This window comes from Cinclus cinclus, chromosome 1 (genome assembly GCF_963662255.1).
Source record: "Cinclus cinclus chromosome 1, bCinCin1.1, whole genome shotgun sequence".
Lineage (NCBI taxonomy): Eukaryota > Metazoa > Chordata > Aves > Passeriformes > Cinclidae > Cinclus > Cinclus cinclus.
This window is the reverse complement of record NC_085046.1, coordinates 85,549,939-85,573,382: the sequence shown is the minus strand read 5'-3', so window position 1 is coordinate 85,573,382 and position 23,444 is coordinate 85,549,939.

Genomic DNA, 23,444 nt, shown 5'->3' with positions numbered 1-23,444 from the left:
TCCTTGTGGTGAGCCCCTTCCAGCTCAGAAGAGTCTGTGAAAATTGTTTTGGCATTATTATTTTCTATATGTTTTATCTTTCAGGATAGTGTTTACACAATTGCAAAAAGCCTTATTGATGGTTGTTTTTTTGCCTTTTTATTTTTTTATTTTTTTTTTTTTGCAAAATGTCCTGGCCATCTAGATGCATGTGTACATGTGCATATTATGCGTATGCAAAAGCACAATTTTCTATGGTAAATATAGCATCTGTTGTTAGACCCTCAGAATTTCAGGCTTTTATATTTGAGCAGCCTACTTTTCATAACAAGCCTTTGCTTTTCTGAAATAGGGTATACTTTGTTCAGAAGGACACTAGTTACAAATCTGTTCTCAGAAAAAGCTTTAGAATTTGTGAAACCATGGCATTGGCTCGGATGACTTAAATGCTCTTTCTTTCTACTCTAATGTGATGCTGACTTTTCTTGTAATTGGCTGTTTTAAAGAAAACTGTATTTTGTTCTTTAAAATTACTGTGATGGTGCAGGTACAAAATTTCTAGAAGTATGTTGTGATGGTTGCAATTTAACATCTTTAGCGTGATTCACCTTAACTTCTGCAGTCCTGTCTAAAAAGGCCATATTAGTACTTGGCTGCATTTTATTTTGATTTTGGAACTTTAAAGGAAATGGGAATGAAATGTCATTTTAATACACAGATGTTGAACAGAAGACATTAAAAAAATTATAGAGAAAGCTCAGTATTCTCTGTGTAATGTAGGTAAAAAGGGATAATAGTGAGAAGACATTTCTCTACAAAGCCATACTGGACACTCACTTTGCCTGTGGATCTTAATATGTCAAGAAAATATTTCTTAAAAAAAATTGTCTTTTTAATCGGAAGCATTGAATTAATTGTTAACATATTAGTTAAATTTTGTGCCCAATGCTCTCAATGTTTTATCTTTTGATGTGATTGTGGCAAAACTAATATAATTGTGGAGAAGAAAAACCCTCATTTTTAAAACAAAAATCTTTTTAATTAAAAAAATTTAAAAAGAATAAACTTCTGACATAGCTGAAAAATTGAAAGTCAGTGCACCAGTATGGTTTTAAAACACTGTTTTTAAAACTAACAGTGTAAAACTTGCAAATTTGAGCCTGAAATGCGGAGATTGTTTGTCCTTTGCTCCTCCACAAGCTTTTGTATGGATTGAATTGATGTTGTTACTGAATTCACTTTGTAGTTCTTAGTCCATTTAGTAGTGAGAAGTGTTACATGAGCCTGGGCAGCATACATACTCTAGTGTATTATTTTAAGATGTAATAGAGTAGAATCTCCTTAATCCCTGCCAAGGGGGTCTTCAACATGCAAAAGGACCTAAGGACCTTATATTCATTTATTCATGAAGTAGGTTTTATGAATGTTGAGGCTGTGTAGAGTAGTAGTTTCAGAAACTTTTCAGTTAGCCATTAGAAATTGGCATTAGTTGTTGAGATGATTTCTTGACTGAGACTATAGTGAAGCATTAAGTTCATTGGATTCAAACACATTTGATTTTGTCTTGCGACCTCCAAGCATCCAGACATTCATAACTGCGTTAACCGTGCTTCATTAATGCAGAATTTATTTTAATAACCAGGACACCTGAAAGCCAGGTTTGGTATTACTGCTTTCAAGACAAGGTACTTGCTCCTGACAGTCTGTTTACAAGACAAGTGGAATGGTATGTAATGGTAGAAAGGTGAGGTGCATGACATGATCTTCACGGAAAGAGAGTGTTGGACTAAAGATACTGAATCTCAAAGCACAATCGGTAAGCAGACTTCAGTGTACAATCTGGAAATGCCATCTAGGGGATTTTTCTAGTTTTCAGAATACCTGTGAAGAGATAGGATGGAGTGCCATGGTTTGGTGTGAAATGACCTCTCAGATTTAATGTAGCTTTGTAGAAACGCACCAAAATAAATGTGCCAGCAGCACTGCCTTTCTCTTTTCTTCCATTTTTATTTTCTTTCCTCCACTTCTTCCTCCCTTTTCCATCCCTACTAACATTTAGGTTGCAGACTAGTCATAAAGTTGAAATTTAATTTTGTGACTAGGGTGTCTCTTCTTATTAGCACAGTAGGGATTAACACTTGCCTGTTTCTTCAAGTGTCCACATCCCATATACTGAGGCAATTTGGAAGCATAGGACTTTTTCCAGGTGCTGAAGGTAATGGTAACATCTTGCTTGTGTCTTACTGTGGTTGTTACAGAGGGTTGTATTCAGCATTTCCTGTTGCAATATCATTGAATTTTTGCCCTTTTGTTCTTGCAAAGTCTAGGATGTGTGCAGGCTTTTTTTCCTAAGTAATTCAGATTTTTTTTTTGCTTTTGAATTGCAGATATTTCTGTTGGGGGCATTGGATGGCATTTATCTCTATCCACGTAACTTTTTCCCCTACACACATTGCATATTTCCTCTGTGCGTTGCCCATACCTAACACCAAACAACTGATATTTGGAGTGGTGTAAGAGTGAAACAAAAAGTATGTGCAATAAATGTTTAAAGGTTAATATTGATTGGAGCAAATAATTTTAAAATATATGAATCACAACAATTAATTTGAAACAATGAGCTTTCTTAAAGACATGTTCTAAAAACAAAGCAGTAGCTCAATAGGGATTCAAAAATTCATGTAATGCGCTGAAACATCTAAATCAGTTATTTCTACTGTGTGTGCTGAACAGATTGGCAGTGATTGCTGTTGATGAGTAAAAACCTGCCTCTAAAATATGATGAACATTTTGCCTCTGGCATCAAAAGTGGTTGGGATTTTACTGTTTTGTGGGTTTAGTAAACACCAAAATGTTCATGACTTGTCTATCCAGGGAATAGAGAATAAGATGCAGATACTCTCCATCCTGGTGTCGGTCATGAAAAATGCTCTTCCTTAATATTTGAATATTCTATCCTACTCCTGTTGCATCTTATGAAAAAGGAATATTGCAGTCTGAGAGCACTGCATATAGGGCAATTTTGTAATCTTCTCCTCTAAGATTGCTGTGAAGAGACGTGCTACATGAAGAAGGGACGACTACTTCTGGGCAGTTTTGCTGGGATGCAAGGGAGTGTAGAAAAAAAATCATTTATACCAGCTTTCTTTGGCTATTCTGCACAGATGTTGTAGCAGTTGTTTCCCAGAAACCTCTTAGAACAATTTTTTTCCAGAGGCATGAGGCAGCTGTATGTGGCCCTGTTTACTGACACTGAAATTTTCAAATGGAATCAAGTTGTTAATGTTTTTTGTTTCTTTAAAAAAGGTGGAAAAAAGAAACGGGGGTGGGCAACAGAAAATAGAAAACAGCTATTGTGCTTGTCTTGCTGTTCTTTAGACTGTTATATGATGCTAAGCAATACCCCCTGACAGAGTTTGAATAGAGACTGAGATTGTTATTAATGATCAGTAGAGAATATTTGAATGTTTAGAGATCAATGCTGAATATCAATTTTGCTTGAATTACACCAAGAATTTTTTTCTTTTCATTCCCAAAATATAGTGTATATCTTTTATCCTGGCTAAAAATAATTTTGTTATACATTGAGTTGTAATTTGACAGTTGTTCTGATGTACTTTATTTACTTTTTAGGATGGCACCTTTCCTGGGGATGGAATTGAGTCATTTGTTTTGAATAAGTGAAATTTATTTTCAGCTGTATCTCAGTAGAATATATGTATTCAAGGAGATAAAGACCTCTAATATAAAGCTTGCCTTATAAAAACAAATTCATATTCAGTCTCTGTGCTCCTGTAAAACTCTGCTTTCATAGTTCTGGAGTACAATGTAAGCTTTAAGACATTATCTAGTTCTCTGTGTACACCTGTATAGACAAATTACATTAAATGACCTCCATTTAACAAAGGGATGAAATATCATCCTAATCCACCCCAATAAGTAGAAACTTAGACTTAACTCCCAGTCAAATAAATTCACAGCGATATAGTATTAGCAAGAATTATTTTTTTAGAACTAGGCCCCATATTGGTCTGTTAAAATAACAAATACTATACTAAAACAGTAAATTCCAAATGTTCATTAACAGAGTCTTCATATGTCTCAGTAGTGCCGAAGGTGAAGGAAATAAAATAATGTAGAAACATATAAGGAATAAGACAAAAAGACAATCTAGGAATGCCACAGTGTGTGTTGCTTTAGTTATTGCAAATGATGGACAGCAGAGGTACAGAAAACCTCGGAGTTATCTATGAGATCTTTTAAACATTTGTGGAACTGCTTTAACAAATGCCTGCTCAACATTTGGTGAATGAAATGTTTTTTTGTTAGTTATGAGCAGAGGTGATTCTATTAAGATTATCTCTGTAAAATAAATACATTTTATTTCTTCCTTAACTACTTTTATTTGTAGCATCTGTTTAACTGAAAAAGAACTACAGATGGAGAACTTCATCATTTAGGCCAGTCAGGTGCTATTTAGGGATGGGTGCTTACACAGCCTGGAAATACAAACCTGTTTGTGTTCTAGATGTCCTAGTACTGGGCTGCTTCATGATGGATACCTAACCTGAAAATGTCCTTCTAAATTATGCCTATTTATGAGGAGTTAGCATCTGGGGTATATTCCTGGCTTCTCAATAATCTTGAGCATAGACTCTGTCAGTACCTAACTTAGGATTTTTTTGTTGTTGTTGTTTACTTGAATCAATATAGTTGGGAATTATAGAGGAGCTACAATTACAACCAGTTCTTCTCAGATATCCTAATTTTCTAATCTCATGCTTCAGATCTAGTTGATTAATGCCTGTAGGTATTAAGTAACTTTACTCTTTCACCTGAAACTAAGTCATAGCTACACATTCAGCTTTTGTAAACTATTTTAAGAACAGTCACGGTTTTTGTAGTGAATTAGGATGTGCTGAGTAATACATCTTTGATTAAACTGTGCTGGAAGCCAATTATCATCTCTCTGAAAGTCTTCTGTGGCAAAAAGGGTGTCATGCTGACAATGTGAACAGACACCTCCCCCCCACCCAACGGGAGTACGATTTGGCTTACTAGCAGGATATTTCAGTGACTGGAGTAGAATGAATTTTCCTGCCTTTCGTATTGGTAGGCAGATGGGGGAGGTACCTTCCTGCAATGTAGTCACTGCAAAACTACAGCAGCAGCTGCAGCTGGCTTTGAAAAACAAACTATCCATTCTGAGGTAAAAATAATCTTTGGTCCCACTTAAAATTGTTTAAAGCTTGATTTTCCCTTAAGGGGAAATGGGAAAATATCTAATTATATTTTCACTTAAACAACAAGGAAGTACAATCTTTTATGTTTGTTCATGAGATTTATTAAGAGTAAAGGGAAAATGAAACTTGTGTTTTCAGAAGGGAGTATATCTTACTGTAATGGCTCTAGGAATGAAGGTTTTGGTAGTGGGGAGGTGGGAGCTGCAGGGATGGCCTCTGAAGGAAGAGATCATGATCCTCTCTGTGCTGGACGCAGCTGGGTCCAGCTCTCTCTGTAATGGACTCACTGGAGGACACAGTGAGCCCATCAGCTGCTGTGGGCACCTCTGGGCAAACTTATGTGAGACAGGTCAAGAGCAAACAGAAAATCTGAGGGTGGAGCTGAGATGAAACTTGTGAGCTGAGAATTATTTTAGCATGGATATACTGGCTTTGGGAGGGTAGAGGACTGTGAAATGCCTGTTTGCCAAAAAATTTAAAATTAGATCTATTTATTAATCATCAAGAATATATCAGCTCTGCTCCTCTTAGATCATGTTGTAATTCTTTGGTGACGACTTAACATAAGCTTGTACAGATTGTAAATAAAACTAATGAGAGTGGTGTGGGTTTTTTGTTTTGTTTGTTTTTTAATGTTTACCTTTCTACCAGAAAGAATAAATGTTTACTACAGTACAGGAAAGCATATAGATGCTTCACACTTTTTTTTCCTCCTTCCACAGCATGTTATCTTGCCTTCATCAGTATTTTGAGTAACATTTCTGTGACACCTCTGCTTCAATACCTTCCACATACACATAATAAACCAGCAAACAAAGTTACTATGAGGCCACAGGGCAAGAAAACACCTTGGTAAGTACATATTTACTTTACAATTAAGAGCTAACTATATGGAGAAACTGAAGTATTTCATGCTAATTTTACTAAATTATCATATGATTACAGAGGTAAATTGACATCTGCAAAGTTGTCTGAATGCCAGGCAAGCCCAGCAGCAACATATTGCATAAATTCACATTTTAACAGCATGAAGCTCAGTCCCACAGGTCTGCTATTCAGTTATTGTTCCCAATCAAGCTGTCAGTATTATTTGGTGTGATTCAGGTGCTTATACATACTAACACTGCTATATTGTCTCATTCTGAAAGCAAAAAAGATTAGTATACAACTAAATATGTAAAATAGAATTATAAATTCGAGTAATTATATGCAATAAAACATTTAACTTAAATTCCCATCTTCATATTTACCTCCTTATTGACTTTTATTTGTCCCTCTTAGGTCCCATTACTCATCACTTTCCCTTTGTGAATTAAAGCGATATTATTTTACATAGAATATCTTTCATGTTATGAAAATTATGCATAACAGCTTTTATCTGAGAGATATTTAGTCACAATATTTTGTATACAGCATTAAGAACACTTGTGCCAGAGCCTCAGGGAATTTGAGGCATCAGGAGTTATTTCTAGCCTTTTCTCCTCACCAACAAAGGCAATGGAAGAATCAAAGTTAAAAATTATGCTATCAGACATGTGTCCTGCATGAGGGCCCCTCAGCTGTGACTCTGTTCAGATGCACATGGATTTCCAAGGCAGATTCTGTGAGAGCAAGATGTAATACCATAAGATAAACAAGCTTCCAACAGGGATAAGGAAGTCAATCATATTAATTACTCAATCACTGTCCCAGAAAGCCAGAAACTCTTTATTTCAGTGAAGACTCTCCTTGCCAGCTAAAGGCTGTTGGACTCAGTTGTTCAGTTTACTGCTAAGGGGAGGCAGCCCACATACCTGAAGAGGGAGTAATTTGTGTAGTGTTACATGCTCAATTTAAATAAGCTATAGGCCCTCTTTTGTGTGGAAGTGTCTATCTGCTAGAGGGCGGGAAGCCTCTGCAGAAGGATCTGGACTTGCTGGAACAATGGGCAGAGGCTAGCTGTATGAGGTTCATACAAGTTGTATAAGGCAAAATGTTGGGTCCTGCACTTGGGTCAGAACAAGCCCCTTGTAGTGCTCTACACTTGGGTTAGAGTGACTGGAGAGCAGATCAGCAGAAAAGGACCTTTGTGGTGCTGCTTGATAGCAGGTGGAACATGAACCAGCAGTGTGTGCCGGTGACCAAGAAGGTCAATGGCATCCTTGCTTGTATCAAAAACAGGGTGGCTAGTGCAGGGAAGCGATCGTCCACCTGTACAAGGCACTGCTGAGGCTGCCTTTCAAGGTTTTTGTCTAGCTTTGGGCCCCTCACTACCCAAAAAACATTGAGTTGAGGTGCTGGAATGTGTTCAGAGAAGGGCAGTGAAGTTGGTGAAAAGCACAAGTCTCATGATAAGTGGCAGAAGGAGCTGGGGTTGTTTAGGCTGGAGGAAAGGGAAACCTTATTGGTCACTAAAGCTACCTGACAGGAAGTTGTGCTGAGGTGGATTTCAGCCTCTTTTCCCAGCTGATATGAGGTAGGTTGAGAGGAAGAGCTCTCAAGTTAGGTCAGGAAGGTTTAGTTAGGTATTAGGAAACATTTCTTCATGGAAACAGTGACCAAGCCTCAAAAGAGACTTCCTGGGGAATTGGTGGCATCACCATTCTGGAGGAGTTCAGAAAATGTGTGGAATATGGCATCTGAGGACATGGTTTAGAGATGAATGGGGTGGTGGTACTAGCTGAGGGCTGGTCTTGATTTCAGAGATCTTTTCCAATCTTAATGAATTTGTGATGTTATTAGAATACAGATGAGTGACAACTGCACACTCTTTCCCTTCCCATGTGCATTGCCACTGGGCATGTAGGCTGTTTCTTCTACATCTAAATAAATCCTCTTTCATTAGTGTGCTGGGCAGACTAGGAATCAGTTCAAGCACCAGCTCTCAGACAGGACTGACAGGCAGATGGTTTGTTTTTCTTGGGGAAAAATGGCTGTGTTCGTGTTTCAGTGTAACACATGCACAAAGTGCTTGTGCAGAAGCAGAGTGGGGAATACAGCTCTGTTGGGATGAGTGATATCTAAAATCCTTGACAAGTCTGTGAACAAAGGGCCTGCCAAATGGAATTCTGGCACCCAGTGTGATACCCACTACTCTTTGTTGTTCCTTGTTTATAGTTCTTTGTGTGATAGAGTAACTTTGTGATTGCCAATGTGATGCATCTGGTGCTCACTCAGGATAAAATTCTCAGACCTGCTAGTCGGGAGAGCCTTTTACCTGTACAGAATATCTTCTCTGCATGGCAATGCCTCAGATGATTTCAGTATTTATATAAGAGATCAAGCAGGCTAAGATAAGAAGGAAGCTTTGACAAGTCGAAGAACAGTGGTACTGTTACTAGTGAATCCAGCTGGATTCCTGTGTTGTGGTCAGATGGAGTAGCTTAAACTTTGGCAAGATCATCTGCAGCATTTATTCAGTATAGTGTGTCATCATAAAACCATAGGAAGGAGCCTTAAAGATCATCCAGTTCCAACCCCTGCACTGTGAACAAGGACGCATTCTGCTCGATCATGTCACAGGAGACATCTATAACTTCTCTGGGAAATCTGCATTCTGCTACTGACCTTGTTAAGCTGGTGAGTTTTCATACTGTACAGACACAACACATTCCTTTGGAGTCCCCTCAGTCTTCAAGATCAATATATAAACTGATGAGAAATTTGCAAAAGAGGGAGAAAAGGAGAGTGAACCATACTCCTGAAAAGAAAGTGCAATATTTTTTTAGAGCTTCTACACAGTTGAAAAGGCAACCAGGTTTTTTGTTTATTTTCATGATAATTTTGTATTCTATAATAAAGCACAGCAGGTAGGTTGGTTCTGCACAAATTTCAAAAGAAAATGTTCACCTGTACAATAGAGCAGATTTTTAGGAAACGGTGCTTTGTCTAATGTGATTACTTTCATAAATTTAACTTCTAAATGTCTATTTTGGAAGTCATTCAACTTTGAAAGACGTTGAACAAGATCTACTTATCAGTTAATAGCACTTTTTCACAAGAGGATAAATAGCAAGAGGGCATATGCATAAATTCCCACAAGGTCTAAATAATGTTTAAAGGAGCTTGTAAGATGAAATGAAACAATAGAGAAATCTGTGCACCAATATTTTTCTCTGGAATTATTATGGTCTGTTTTTTGACTCTTCAGGATATTTGTATGATGTTTCATAGCTGTGGTAGGCAACTTGTTTCATTATAATTTCAGACAGTTTCTCACGTGGGGGCTGAGTGTCATGTACAATTCCACTTCCTCTGGACCTTGTCCTGCAAATTTTCTTCAGAACACTGACTCTCTTGCTGTACTAAATTGGAAAGAGTTTGCGGTTTTAGTGCAAGAGAAAGAACTGTTAATCCAGAATAAGTAAATTTTTGGGGTTTTCCTGCATATCAATTAAATATCTTAGTACTTTACTGTTATGTTCAGCAAAGTATGCATGCAATAATTTCAGAAGCAGTTTTGAGTTAATTGTAATTAGCATGATCTGTGCTGTATAGTAAATGTGAAAGAAAGGGGAAGACTGGAAAGGAGGAATTACCTCAGTGTGCAACATTTTGCTTTCAGTTCTGCAATTCATATCCATCACTTGAAAAAATAGAGACCAGCTTTTTAATGGAAATTTTGTCTCAAATTATATGTATGTATTAAAATATTTATTAAATTTAACTTATTTAATCTACAGTGTAGAAATTAACTACTGCTCTAAGACCTACTTACATACCAATCTATTTTCACTGCTGCCTTTTTCTGCCTTGCAACTCAGCCACCCTATTCCAGCTGTCTGCTTTTCCTTCTCCCATACAGAACACCTACTCTGCTCACAGCAGACTCTTGATTGCCTATCCTTCTATTTGTTTTGTCCTTACTGTAATCTCATGACTGACTTTTTAATTTTTAGGTGCAGTTTTCTACAATAGCCATTGAGTTGTGTCAATACAATTTTCACTGTTCCTCTTGCTACTACTGTTCTTTGCTAGTCCTCTATATTTTACAGTTGAGTGTTTGTCTTATATTGTCCCAAGTGCTGTGGTCTTTCTGTGATGGCTGCTTTTCTGACTTGATATTTGAAATACTCCTCTGACTCTAATTTTACTTCTCCTATGCAAATTTCATCAGCTTTCATAGTTTCTCATGTTTCTTGTCTTCCATCTCCAATTTTCACTCTTTTTGTGATATTTAGTCAGTAACAATGCTCAAGTGTTAATGTTGTTTGACATTGAAGGTGCATAGGTATGTCCCTAGGATACTGCAGCTCTCTAACATATCTTTGAATGCCTCATTAATTAAGTAAATTAAAACAGTCCTGTAGAAGTGAGATGAGTTGTCTGAGAAGTCACTCCCTATTCCCCATTTTTCACTCAAAAGTCTTTCTTTTGGGAAAGATGTGAAGTGCATAATTTTTCTCCTTTGCCAGTTGAGAAGCAGTGTATAGAATTGAAAAAGTCAGTGTTGATTCTGGTATCATTGTTTACAGCACAGTGAACAGAAGTCACTGCTCTTATCACCTGCCATTGCAATGTGAAATCGCACTTCTTAAAAACTCATCTGTCCAGCCGCAGTAGCCAATCTGTGGTTACTTGAAACCCCTTTCTATTAGTCTGTGATTGTCATGGGTGTTTAACCACAGGTTTTGGCGTTTGGCCAAATGTTTCTTGTTGTCTTCTCTCCATTTTTTCAGTATTTTCTCCCTTTACAAGTTTGTAAGCTTAGAAACTTCCTACTATAAAGCATAAAATGTTAACAGAAGAGTGAGCGTAGCGTTAAAAACTTGATGACCCCTCTGAATTCATCATCTGAGAATTGTACATTAAATGTGTTCAGTGAGAGACAAACCAGCAGGATGTTTTGCTTTTCACGTGGGTGTTTCTCATGTACATGTGAACTTGCTTTTTGAAAGGGTGCAGGAGAGTAAATCAATTGTTAGGAGGATGAAGAGGTTCTGGATACAGGCACTGCCACCTTACTAATGGTGCTAGGGCTTAGTCAGTCTTGGTCAAAGTCTCAGATGTTTTTTTGGTAATAGAATAGAGTACATGTGTAAAAGTAAAACAAAGTAAAAGTCATACCATTTTTGTTAAATGCCATAAAACTAGGCAGCATCTAGCTGCCACATCCTTTCTCACTAATTGCATTTCATTAGCGAGCATGTGAGCAAGGTTAGTACCTTTGCTAATAGTGGTATCACTCATGATGCATAGTGAATTTCAGAATTCTGAAAATGCAACAACTGCTCAAATCCATGTTGAGTGAACAGTGTCCTGCACCTGGAATATTATCCTTATACGAGTTCAACATCAGGAAGTTCTAAGAATGAGTAACAGGAGATATCAGATCTGCTTTTAGGCAGCTCAACTGTTAAACCTTGCACCAGTTATGTCAAATAGTGTAAAAACCCAGCTTGGTTTTATTGTTTGTTTCCAACAGAGCAAGTGCTATGTGTCTAATTATTTCTTACCTCTTTGTTCAATTGTTTTTATTAAGAAAATGAGCAGGCCTTCTGCATAGATATTAAGAATTTAAGTTAAACTAATACAAATAGATTTAATTTGAGGAATTACAAAGCCAGTACTTCATCAAATGAGAGAACTATAATATTGAGGTTTGCAACACTGGAGCTGAGCACACAGATTAACATGTTTCACTCGACTGAAAATATGTATGCTCCAAGTCTGGCGTAAAATGGTGCCATTGAAATGTGACTCTTTGGGATTTCTGGATTCTAGAAGCTCAAAAGACAGCTGAAAATTGAAGATAAGTCTTGTTTGTGCTCCTGCTTTTAGGAAGCATCTGAGGCTGTTGCTGGGCTGCAGTGGGATTTCACAGAGAGTGAAATGTCTACCTCATTGAGTGTTCTAACACACAAAGCCACATCACCTGGGTACAGCTCTGTAGTTGTGATGATCTAGCCCCAAAGTCAAGATAATCACTCTGAGGATATATTTAGCTGAAGTGCAGTGTGGTAGAGGTAGAGCTATACTGCTCCTGGCTCTGCAGGTATTGTGATTTTTGTCTCCCTTTTCTCTGTCTTCATAGCAATCAATAAACTTCACCCCCCCCCCCCCCCCTTTTTTTTTTAAATTGAAACTATGGTGAATTGGCTAGTCGCATTTCTCAAGGAGATCTTTACATTTGAGCCTTTAGGTGGCGCTCCATACTCATCTGCTGAGGCACACTCAGCTGTGAAAGAATAAGCAGACCAAAAGGGCAAACCTTAAAAGACCACTTTTAAGTACAATATCTAATTTGTAAAATTTTACAGAAGAACATACTTAAAATTTTATAAACAGAATGTTTCCAGTTCTCATGATAATGAGAACTGATAGCAGTTTTGTGGTTAAAAAAACCCAATGTTGTTTGTTTCCTTTACTTGCTCAATCATATCAGTAGAAGCATTTTCTTCCTTTTTAGGCACCTTATTTAGCCTTATAAAATTTTAAATCTTATTCAGGAAAATGTAGTGAAAACCCCTTTATTTTTTCTTCTTTTCAAGGCTTCTTTAATATGAATGTTTAAACATGAGGCTATGACATCCTTCCTGATAAAAGGATGTGTCAGCAATCTGGTTTTGTCCATGGTTTTCCTCTGTGAAGTGTATAGATGTAGCAGATATCAAAGGACCCTGGATTGGTCCTTTGCATTATAATCCCCTATTTAGCAGAAAGAGGTGACTCTGAAATTCCTATCTCAGCAAGCACTGAATGTGAAGTCCCTCAGGTTTAATGGAGGGATTTGAATTCTGTCATGAGAAGAATCAGTGCAACCATGCTGTAGAATGGGTACTCATAGTTATTCTTGTATTTAGCTTTCTGTGAGGACTAGGAGAGAACTGAATTTTGGGTCATGATGTTTTCAGGTGATTTTTCACCTGAGTTTCAGATCTTCACTGAATGACTTTTTTTGTTTTGTTTTTGTTTTTTCTTTTATCAGAAGAAATAACACCCATTAGGAACAGAGATTTTTTTTTTTTATTGTAAGAGCAGTGTTTGTCCCCTGCTGGCTTTTCAATGATATAATTTTTTTCTTTCAAATATCAAGACACAAATGCTGCAGTTAAAAGAAATCTCTTCTCCATAGTGACCTTAACCATTCTTCTCCAGAAGAGTAATGGTGATGAGCTTTTAATTTGCTTGGAAGAATAGATGTAAGTAAATCCCTGGTATTTGGAAGACAAACTAACAGAACCCCCCAGGTACAATCACAGCGGTGTATGCTGAGTGCTCCAAGTGTGCAGGGAGATGCATATTGGCTCCTTTAATGTACTGTTAGTCTGCTTACAAGTTATACTATAGAACAAAACAATTTCTTCTGGGACATATGATTATTTTTTTTTAAGAAGAGGCAGTAGATGTGTTTTATAGTGCTAAGTTTTCATTTTGCAGTGTCTTTTATATAGTATCTTGATATTGTCCATTGACTGCATTATGCTGTAAAAAAAACAAGTGTAGTCTTCCCAGAATCTTTTCTGCTTACAGAAATTCCTTACATAAATACCCTTGCAGTATACAAGGCTACATATTTGTGGGTTTAGGGATAATTTGTGTGCCTGTAATACAGATTTATTTCTTTCTCTTGGAAGAAAAGGAAAGATGAGTAAGATTTCAGATGAAACACAAATATCCCCTTACTCTGTTTTGCATTACAGTTTTACTGGCAGTGGTTATTCCAGTTTGTGAACACCTGAAATAGAACCTATAACCTTGTTTAGAAATAGTTCTTGCTGTTTAAATATTTAAGAACACTAAGATAAGATTCCCTGGACTTCACTGACATTAATGAAAATATAGTGGACAAACACTAGATCCTTAGAAACAGGAATAAGAAAACCCACGTTCTTCTGAAAATAGTGGCTAGCCTAATTTTAAGAAAAGGCAGGAAAATATGAGATTGTAAGGGTAAGTGGGAACAACTTTTGCTGACTAAAAAGTGACAGCTTGATAACATGTCCGAAATACAATGTGATATTTGTTTTCACAGGTAAGCAGATTTGTTACTGTCATGGTTTTCATATTAAAGGTTTTTTTTAAACTTGATATATATATATATTAAATGAACAGAATATTTCATGTTGAACTGGCAAGGGAAAATCTTTCTGTGATGTTTCTCTGACCACAGCTGTAATGTTAGGGAAGGTTTTTGTTGCAACCATTATGGCACTGGTTTATGGCCTTGGACTAAGAATTGACATCTCAGCTCTGTTTTATCATCTTTACCCTTACTTTCTTATCTTGTTTTTGTCTTTACAGAGTTCTCTTTACCAAGCTTCACTTCAGAAGTAAATAAAAACAAGGCTGCTTGTATTTCTAGAGTATAAGATGTATTCCTTTTTGCCATCTCTGGACCATGGGCTAGCTGATTCTACCTTCTCTTTCCTCTAGTCTAAAGTTGAGCCTGCAAAGGCTTGTGATTGACATCATAAACGTTGTGCCCACTAGATATAGATTCACCTGGTCTGTCTCCCCCACCACTTATTAATTTTAGCCTGTGTCATACATTAAAGATATGGCTATAAGGCATTTGTGATTTGTTTTAAAATACTAGAGACTGATTAGGACTGCTTATGTTCATTTGTAGCATTTCAAAAGGGCTGGGACAGGTAAATAGATCATGCAGTGGGTTTCATGCTGATAGTGCCTGGAAGCAAATGAGTGCTCTGGGTGCAAAGCTATGTCAAATCAGCCTTTTGGGACTGATGCTCGACTGTTAGAATGCCAATTTTACTCTTCCCCTGCAGAATGGATGTTTCTGAGGCACCTTGGGGAACAGATGTATTGATATATGGATGACTTCTGGGAAAAGAACAGGAGCTCTACAACTGATATAAAATCAAAAAGAGGAGAAAAAAAAAAAAGGGAGGGGAGAGATCCTGGAAACTGAGTATAAAGATCTGGGAAAAAAAGAATGGTGATGCATAAAGAACAGATTGGATATTTTTTTGCTCACAAATAAATGTTCCTTTAGTTTTATGGTATGTGCTGGATTAGTTACAGGAATTTTCATTCTGAATGCTTGTGTCTAAAAAGTTATATACCCCAAGGTTATACACTGTGACCATTTTTTAAAATTTTTCAGTCAGTTTTTTTTACCTAATTCAACTGCTGGTGGCCGTCTGCAGACTTACTGTAAGAGTAAGCCTGAAGTGTGTGATTTTGGTGATACAGTATTGAACACACTGTAGAAACATAAATTGAAAGGCTTTCCCCTTTCTGTCTCTAATTATTGAGTGCAGTATTTTGTCAGTACTGTTTCTTCGCCTTCAGAGAAGGTGGGATTCAGTTATTGACTTGACAGGCTTTGAAACAGACCCCTAACTGGGGTTATTGTTTGTGTCCATTTGCATTGTGGAATGATTCCATTTATACATTCTAAATGTGTTTGGCCCATAGCAGTGTTAGATGGAATAAAAATCAAAATGATAACAGCAAAACAGCTAAACATCTATTACAAAGTACAGAGATGTCGCCCAAAACAATCCCATTCTGCACAGCTGCCCCACTGCATTATGCACCACCCAAACAAAAAAAAAATTGCTAAAATAATTTCCCTTCAGAAGCTCTTATTCTATGTTAGTGTTTTGATTATGGCAATGGCATTTCCTTTAAGGAATGTTATGAACTAGTCTTTAAAGTTCTATATGTTATTTGCTCTACATCTCTAAAGTTCATAAAATCATTACTAGTATCCTGTTGTCAAGTCTAAACCCTGTGAAATTCTGTGAAATATTTCCATTTTTTTGTGTGCTTAATACAACATCTAAGTAATTTTTTGCTGATATCTTCCTGTAAAAGTTGTAACCATAGATCATTGTTTTCTAATGACAAAAATAATTAGCAGTAAGACATATTAATGACTGTATTATCAGGTAATGATGTCTTCATTAATGCATGACTCTAATCTTTGAAATAACTTTGTCAGTTGCTGCCCGTGGAAGGAATGCTTAGAGAGGAGGGAATGCTTTGATGTACCCACTGTCCAAATTCATTAACTGCATAAAACTCTATCCTGTCTACTGGATGGTGAGGCTATACCTCAGGTCTTCAAAGGCCAGGCTTGAATTCCCTTGAATTTATACTGGAAACTCTCAGTGATACCCTTGGTTTTGTATGTACATGCATTTGTTGATTTCAAATGCCATATGGCTCATCAGTGAGAGCTCATTCTAGTATCTTAGGATTGCGAAGACTAATGTACTAATGTGCTGAAAGAAATCTTTAGATTTTGGATTGAATTTTTTACCACTGTTGTTTTTCTAATGTGGACTGAATTGAACTGTTATATCCTAGACCCTGGAGACAAAGAGAAATAATGGAATTTGTTTATGGTTTTCAATCAGTTGGAAACGTTTTTTTTTCTTTTAATAAAATATGCTTTTGCAGGATTATCATGGAGACTGGTGTGAGAACTTGGAGGGATTCAGTAAAATGACTAATGCTCTCAATATAGCAGTAGGTTTGAGCAAGTTAATATTGTTTACAACCTTTGCAAATACATTATATGTTAATTTTATAGTTGATAGAGGAAAACAAAACAGGGAAATCCTTGTGTAATTAATTTTTCTGTACTTTATTTAATAACTTTTATTTAGGACACACATGTGCTTATGTTCCTTTTCATACATAACTTCCTGCTCTTGGAAATTCTCCTGCAGACTCTAATTGTATTCTAATAATTAAAATGAGTGGGGGGTTTTTGTTGTTTTTGGTTTTTTTTTTTTTTACAATTACCTTTATAGAAGTTATTTACAAAGCTGGAGTTACATGAAAGAATTTCTGTAGCTTTTTTGAGCTGTGAGTTCATAAGCTGAATAGGATTCCATTCCAAGTACCTTTTTGATTGGAATGTGAAAAACATGTATTGGCTCCTAATAAGTTTATGCTCTTTCAGAATTTCATTGGAGGTGTAAAATACTAAAGAAATTATTTTATGTGAAAGCAGTATTTTTTCTTTAACAACATGGGGGTTTTTTTGCTTTTTTGTTTGTTTGTTTGTTTTTTCTTGTTTATGTTAGAAGAAGGTTGGGTATTGAGCTATGCTCCCCTTCCACCCTCTGTGCCTGAATGCATTTCCTTCAATCTCTGAAGAATACCCAAAATGAAAGCATAGCATCCAAGGCCAAAAGGTAGAAGCAGCATTACAGGTAACAGATGTAGGTGTGAAGATTTGTTGTGTATTTTTTCCTAGTAGTAACATCTGTCTTGGCTAATTTCACCATAGCTAAGTGGAAGACCAGTGATCTGTCATTGTTTTTGTTCATGAAAGTGAATACTACCATTTACTCTTGTGAATTCTAGACTGTTGTTTTTCTTTTATATTGTCAAGTGGAGTGTAACTCACTTTAAAAACTACTCTGTTATATTTGATGTAAATCTTTTGTTGCTATTACAAGATCAGAGTGTTCTGAGACTATTCACCTGTGGATACCTATAAAAATATTTATGGGTTTGCAAAAAATTATCAATAATCCTTGAAAATGTAATAATGTCCTGTTCAGAAATGTTGATTTATGGGCGGTTCTGAAAATGTGAACCAGTGTTTTAGAAGAGGTGATTATTGATTTTTGCCATCTCACAGTAGCAGAATACAGAATTCTGCAAAGTGGGATGAGAGTCTATTGTTTCTCTTTTGCACCAATATCATAATTTCAATACATTTCTGAAGACAAAGTTAAGAGGACTCTTGTATCTCAGGAATCCCATACCTAATGATAATAAAGAAATAGAATTCTATATTTCTCCTGCACCTTGTATGGGTGATATTTCCAGAGGTAGTCTTGGAGCCTTCATACTTTGGAGTTTCACTTGTAGTTGACCAAGTAAACACAGGAAATATTTTTTGTTTTGTTTCGTTTTTTTGTTAGCAGAAATAATTCCCTGGGAACATGATGGGCCAAGTTAATGTGTTGAGAAGTATTTTATGTTCATTGAATGTTGCACCAAATATTTTGCTGAAGTTCTTTGGTTTTTCTAAGTTGCCAGTACAATATTTTTTGTTGTTTTGACTTCTGCAGAATATCTTGTCAGCATTTCTTCTGTGTGTCTAACTCAGAATAAATGAACAATAGTAAGCCCTTTTAAAAACCTCATTAGCTGTTTGTTTGTTTTTCTTCCCCCCCCTCCCCCCCATGGGAGTCCTTATAACTAGAATTTAGGGAGTCCAGTTTTACAATTGTCTTTGTGGCTGGAAAATAGTGTAAGGACAAGAATAATTAAAAGTGGATTGCAGTGAAAATAATTAAGACTGGTTATAAGTCATGTCTATTCATGTGCTGTGGAGGGGGTGAGAATAACCATAAAGATGAGAGAGGGTAGAGAAGACACCCAGTCTGAAAGAATAATTATAGCAGGTCTATGTTTCAGTGAAGCACCACTCGTGTTTTCTGGATTTCCTTAAAAATATAATTCTAAAGGGTGAAAGTAGTTTGTTTCTGGTTTATTCACTCTCATAAAGTTTAAATTGTGTAGTCCCTTGAAATAACTGAAGCTGTAGGTTGGGGTTTAATACCATGCAAAACTCACTAAAGATGATGTTTATTTTCATGTAGCCTTCTGAGAACCCTTTCATCAGTTTCATTATATTCTAACTTATAAAAGAGATTTCTTTATGGCATGTGTTGACTAATTCACAGTTGAGAGAAACTCCTTAAAATACAGTTTCCAGGATCATTAGATCATTTAAGGACTATAATTTCCTTCATTGGAATCAGTAGGAAAAAACATGCTGTTCTATACAACATTATTAATCCCTTGGAACAGGCTTTTGTAACATAAAATAACTATGGTGTAAAACAACAGAGAATCTGCATTACATATTCAGCACATAAATTGTGTTCCTTTTCCTGGAAACTGATAATTATTAATAAAAAAAGAAGAGTGAATGAGGAAAGATTTTTTTTTAAAAAATGGAGAGTATAACTTGGAGATTTAGTAGTGTAATGACATTTAATGATATGCCATGAATTCCTGATCTAAACATAGATAGCTTTTTATGCCTTTGTTTTGCAAGTATTGTGTTTGACTGGCAAACAAAGAACGTGTTATTTTAAAAGAATTTTTTTTGTCTTTGAAAACTTTTTACCTTTAGAGAGGGAAAAACCCCACTCCATAAAACTAAGCTAGTTTTGTGTGTTGCATTATATTCTTTTTAAAGCATCTTTCCATATAATAAAGATTAATGAAATATTCCATGAAAATATATTTTTCTTTTAGAAAGCTTGTCACTTCTTATTTTAATAATAATTTGCAGGGTCTTGGGCATCACCTTGTTGTGTTGTTGCACATGAACTTTGCAGTTCTCTTAAGACAACCAAATTTATTTTGACGAGGTATTATTCACCAAAAGTAGGCAAATGATTAGCGATATGTACATCTTTCTCATGCTTTGTCATCTTAAATTTTTTGTTTTAGGGCCCAGGTGGAGCCTTGTATATAATTACCCTCATAAGCATCTTGCTGAATAATGTTGACTTTGGCAAGAGCTAAATTTGTGGTTTTTCACTGAGTTACTCTTGCTTCTTTCTAAAAGTATAAATCCTACAGAGTAACTAAACTGAATGCTACATGTTTTGTGTATACAGTGTGTTGGGAAAGTATTACTCCTCATAAAAGCCTGTCAACAAACTTTGTAGAAATAAAAATGTTTACACAGATATTTTGGACAAGCAAGTAGAAATGGATAGGAGTGTACTGAGCTGAAATTGCTGCACAGAAAATGCTAAATTATTGTGGGAGACTAATCCATCATCCTGATAGAGATGAGGGCATTCTGTATCCTCAGGCTGAAGAAAAAGCAAGGCTGAGAATGTGTTGTAGACACGCAAACATAAGTAGACATTATGTATATGCATGTAATGCTCTTCACCTGTGTTTTCAAATGTATTCTCTGCCCTTAGGCAGTGACCCCCTAAGACCAAAAGGTACTCCAGAAAGCTATCTCCTGTTAGTTCATCTTGGGTTTCACACCTGGATTATGGGGCTGATGGCTCTCCTTGGACAGCCCTGGGGCAGGCTGGATACCCTGGGAAGGACATTCATTGGTTTCCTGACTGTGCTTGTTGTGTGCATATCTGGACTTGTGGAGATGGACCACTGATGGACTTGGGAGAAGCTGGGACACCGTATTTATTATTCAGGTTGCTGCATCTGCTGTTTTCTCTCTGTGCTTCTCTTTCTGTGTACAAATGAGCATTTTATCACATGACAACAGTAAGAGGCTCAGGAAATATATTTTTGCCAATATAATATCACCAATACTTGTCTAGAACATACTTGACGTAAGACTATTGATGACAATTAAGCTATGCAGTCTACTGCCAAGTTATTTTCTGCTGTTATTATCATGCTGATATGAGCCTGTCTATTGTTAAGCTAAAAGCAGGGCATTGGTGTAAGCAGAATGTTAACTGCCAGAATAAAGAGAGCTGACCTTCAGCTCCTTTACTGGAAAGCCTATTTTTCCATAAGGGATATTACCCACAAGCACTTGACATCAGTGGAAATAATCTTATTGATCTATTGCACAATTATTATGTGTATAATTACTCTTGAAACTTGATTTTTCAGACGATCCCCTTGCTGGTGCTTGACTGATTGTTTAAATATATGTTATCAACTTTTGTGGGTCTTTGTTTTTTGTTTTTTTTTTTTTTTAACCTGTGGTTAGGTAGGTTTGAGTGTGCTTTTAAGTCTTAATTCTATAAAGAATGTGGTAGTATTCTCAATTAAGGCTGTGTAGTTGGTGGACCTGTGGGTGAGGGTTGCCCGGCTTCTTTGGTCAGCTTGCATTTATTACCTCATGTCAAACTACACCATAAACCCTAGGATGCTCATGTTTCTTTTCTTTTTTTCTTAGCCTACTTCCTTTGTTTAACTTCAAAGGTTCTTGGGAATTTAAGCTGTTATGAATTTGTGCAACAAGACAAACAGGTTTTGGTATCAACTGTGAAGGACTAGTTTAATATGAACAAAAATAATAATGGACAATTACCTTGCTACAAATGCCCTTCTCTGAATATGGTTTATGTATACTACTACTGCATTTTTGTAGTCTTAGCATGTTTGTTGCTGGTATGTGCCTTTTAAAAAATTTTTATGCAAGGAAAGTGAGACAGAAGAGAGGTTCTGTCAGGGCACCTGTCTCCCTGTAACTTAATCACCTTTTAAGCAAGCTCAGAACAGTAGTATAATTTCAGTTTTTCTCCCCTTTAAGCTAGAGAGTGCTAGCAACAATTGTCCTTCTATAAATGTTAGGTGTGCTTAATGATTGAAACGTGAGCGAAAACTCTGTACATAAATATTTCTGGTTGATATAAAAAAACAAGAGAGATGATAACCTAAGTGTCTGTGTATCTTCTGTGCATGCATAGCACATAATTTTTCCATTGGTCAGTTGAGTGCAAGCTCCTCTACTTCTAATTTAAGGTAAGTGAATGAAAAGAAAGTCACAAAAATTTTCCTTAAAAAGCTGTTTGGAGGCACCATGACACTACCTAGATGATACGATTCTCTGTGAGTGCTCAACATAATTGCTACTCTGCTGCTAAAGTGTCCACAGGTATCCCTGGACCAGGCTAAATGTTATTGATTAGTCCCTATGGCTGAGTCAGTGTCTCTGTGAGGCTCATCCATTCCTGAGAATAAGATGGACAAATGTCTGAGTGAACCTCCAGGGTAAACTGATAATGTACAGAAAATGGAAGTTTGTACTATTAATCGGACTTAACTGTAATGAAATCAACAGCAGAAACATGACAATTTTAAGATGAGAAACTGTTGTAGCAGCAGATAAATACTTGCAGTTAATCCTTTAATGGACAACATCACAGGAAAACTACATAAAGGCTTTGTCTGTGTATAGTCTCTGTGCTAACCAAATTCCCATCTTATGCTTTACAGCTATACCACATGTAACACTACAGTGCTGTTGTTTACCTAAAATGTAGGGAGTCACTGGTGATTTATCTTTATTTACAGCCTGACATTTAAATGTTGTTAGGCGTTTTTTCAAACCTTTTCTGGTTTCCAAATGCTCAAAACTGTTTTTTCATTATGAATATGCAACTCTATAGTTGCGTTTGTTGGTTCTGCTGACATTTTAGAAAATAGTATCTACTTTTTCTTTATTGTAGTTTTTTCACTTACTGCTTTATACTAAAAGAGATTATTAATGCTTCATTAATCAACTGTTCAAAGTGTGATTGCTCCTGAATAGCTCTCAAAAGCTGGCTTTTTACCACTTACTTTCATTAGTGCTTAATTAACAGAGGAGATGAAAACTAAAATCTTCAGCTCACTCAAGAATGAGATATTGCTTTTCAGAAGAGGAATTCAGAAAAGGTCTGTGTTTTGAAAATATGTTGCAGAAATGCTGTAAGTTTAGACCAACATTTTCAGTACAGTTTAGAAATATCCCTGCTTTGTGCCAAGAGGAAAAGTGGAAATATTGGGCCATCACTTTATACTGTAATCTAACTTTGCCAGATGCATAAGCAACAGTAAATGCCTGAGAAAACACTATTAGGTTTGGAAGCAAAAATTACCCCATTAATATATTCCCTCTGTGCCCAGGCTTCTCAGCTAATATATTTGTTGTGTCCTGTTCTGCCTGATACAATGACAGAAAAGGATGAAAATACTTGTGGTGCAAAAGATTGGGAGTGAAAGAGTTTCCTGAGCATCTTACTTTGTTAGTGCTGTTTGTTAGCAGGTAGCTCAAGAAAGACAGGTTTGTGTGACAGATGTAGCAGCCTCAAATACCAAACATCATATTTATGGTTCCTCTTATTCATCTTCTCTTTTGTTGACACCTCATCTGATTTCCTATAATAGAATTAAAGGAATTTAAGTAAAAAACAAGTATATAAGATGCATGTCTCATGAAGGAATTGGCTTCTATACTTTTATAATAATTTAAAAGGGTTAGTACTTGATTTCCCGCTTCAGGATTATTGATTATTTTAGAGCCTGATCCAAATTTGGTCAGTACCACTGATGTGCTTATCTGAGTGGACATCTTGGCCTTAGTTGCATATAAAAGTATAGATGGTCTCAATGTTCCATGGCAGCAAAAAATATTATGGATTGAAGTGACATTATGTAACAGCCTAATGTCATAAAGACAATTATAAGCCTTGTATTTTAAAATATTGCCATACATTAGCATATGTATGTGTATTTAGGACTGACTTTTATGTTCTTGTAGGTTAAAATATTCACTCAGGTTTCAAATACTTGAACCTTTACTTGTGGGTG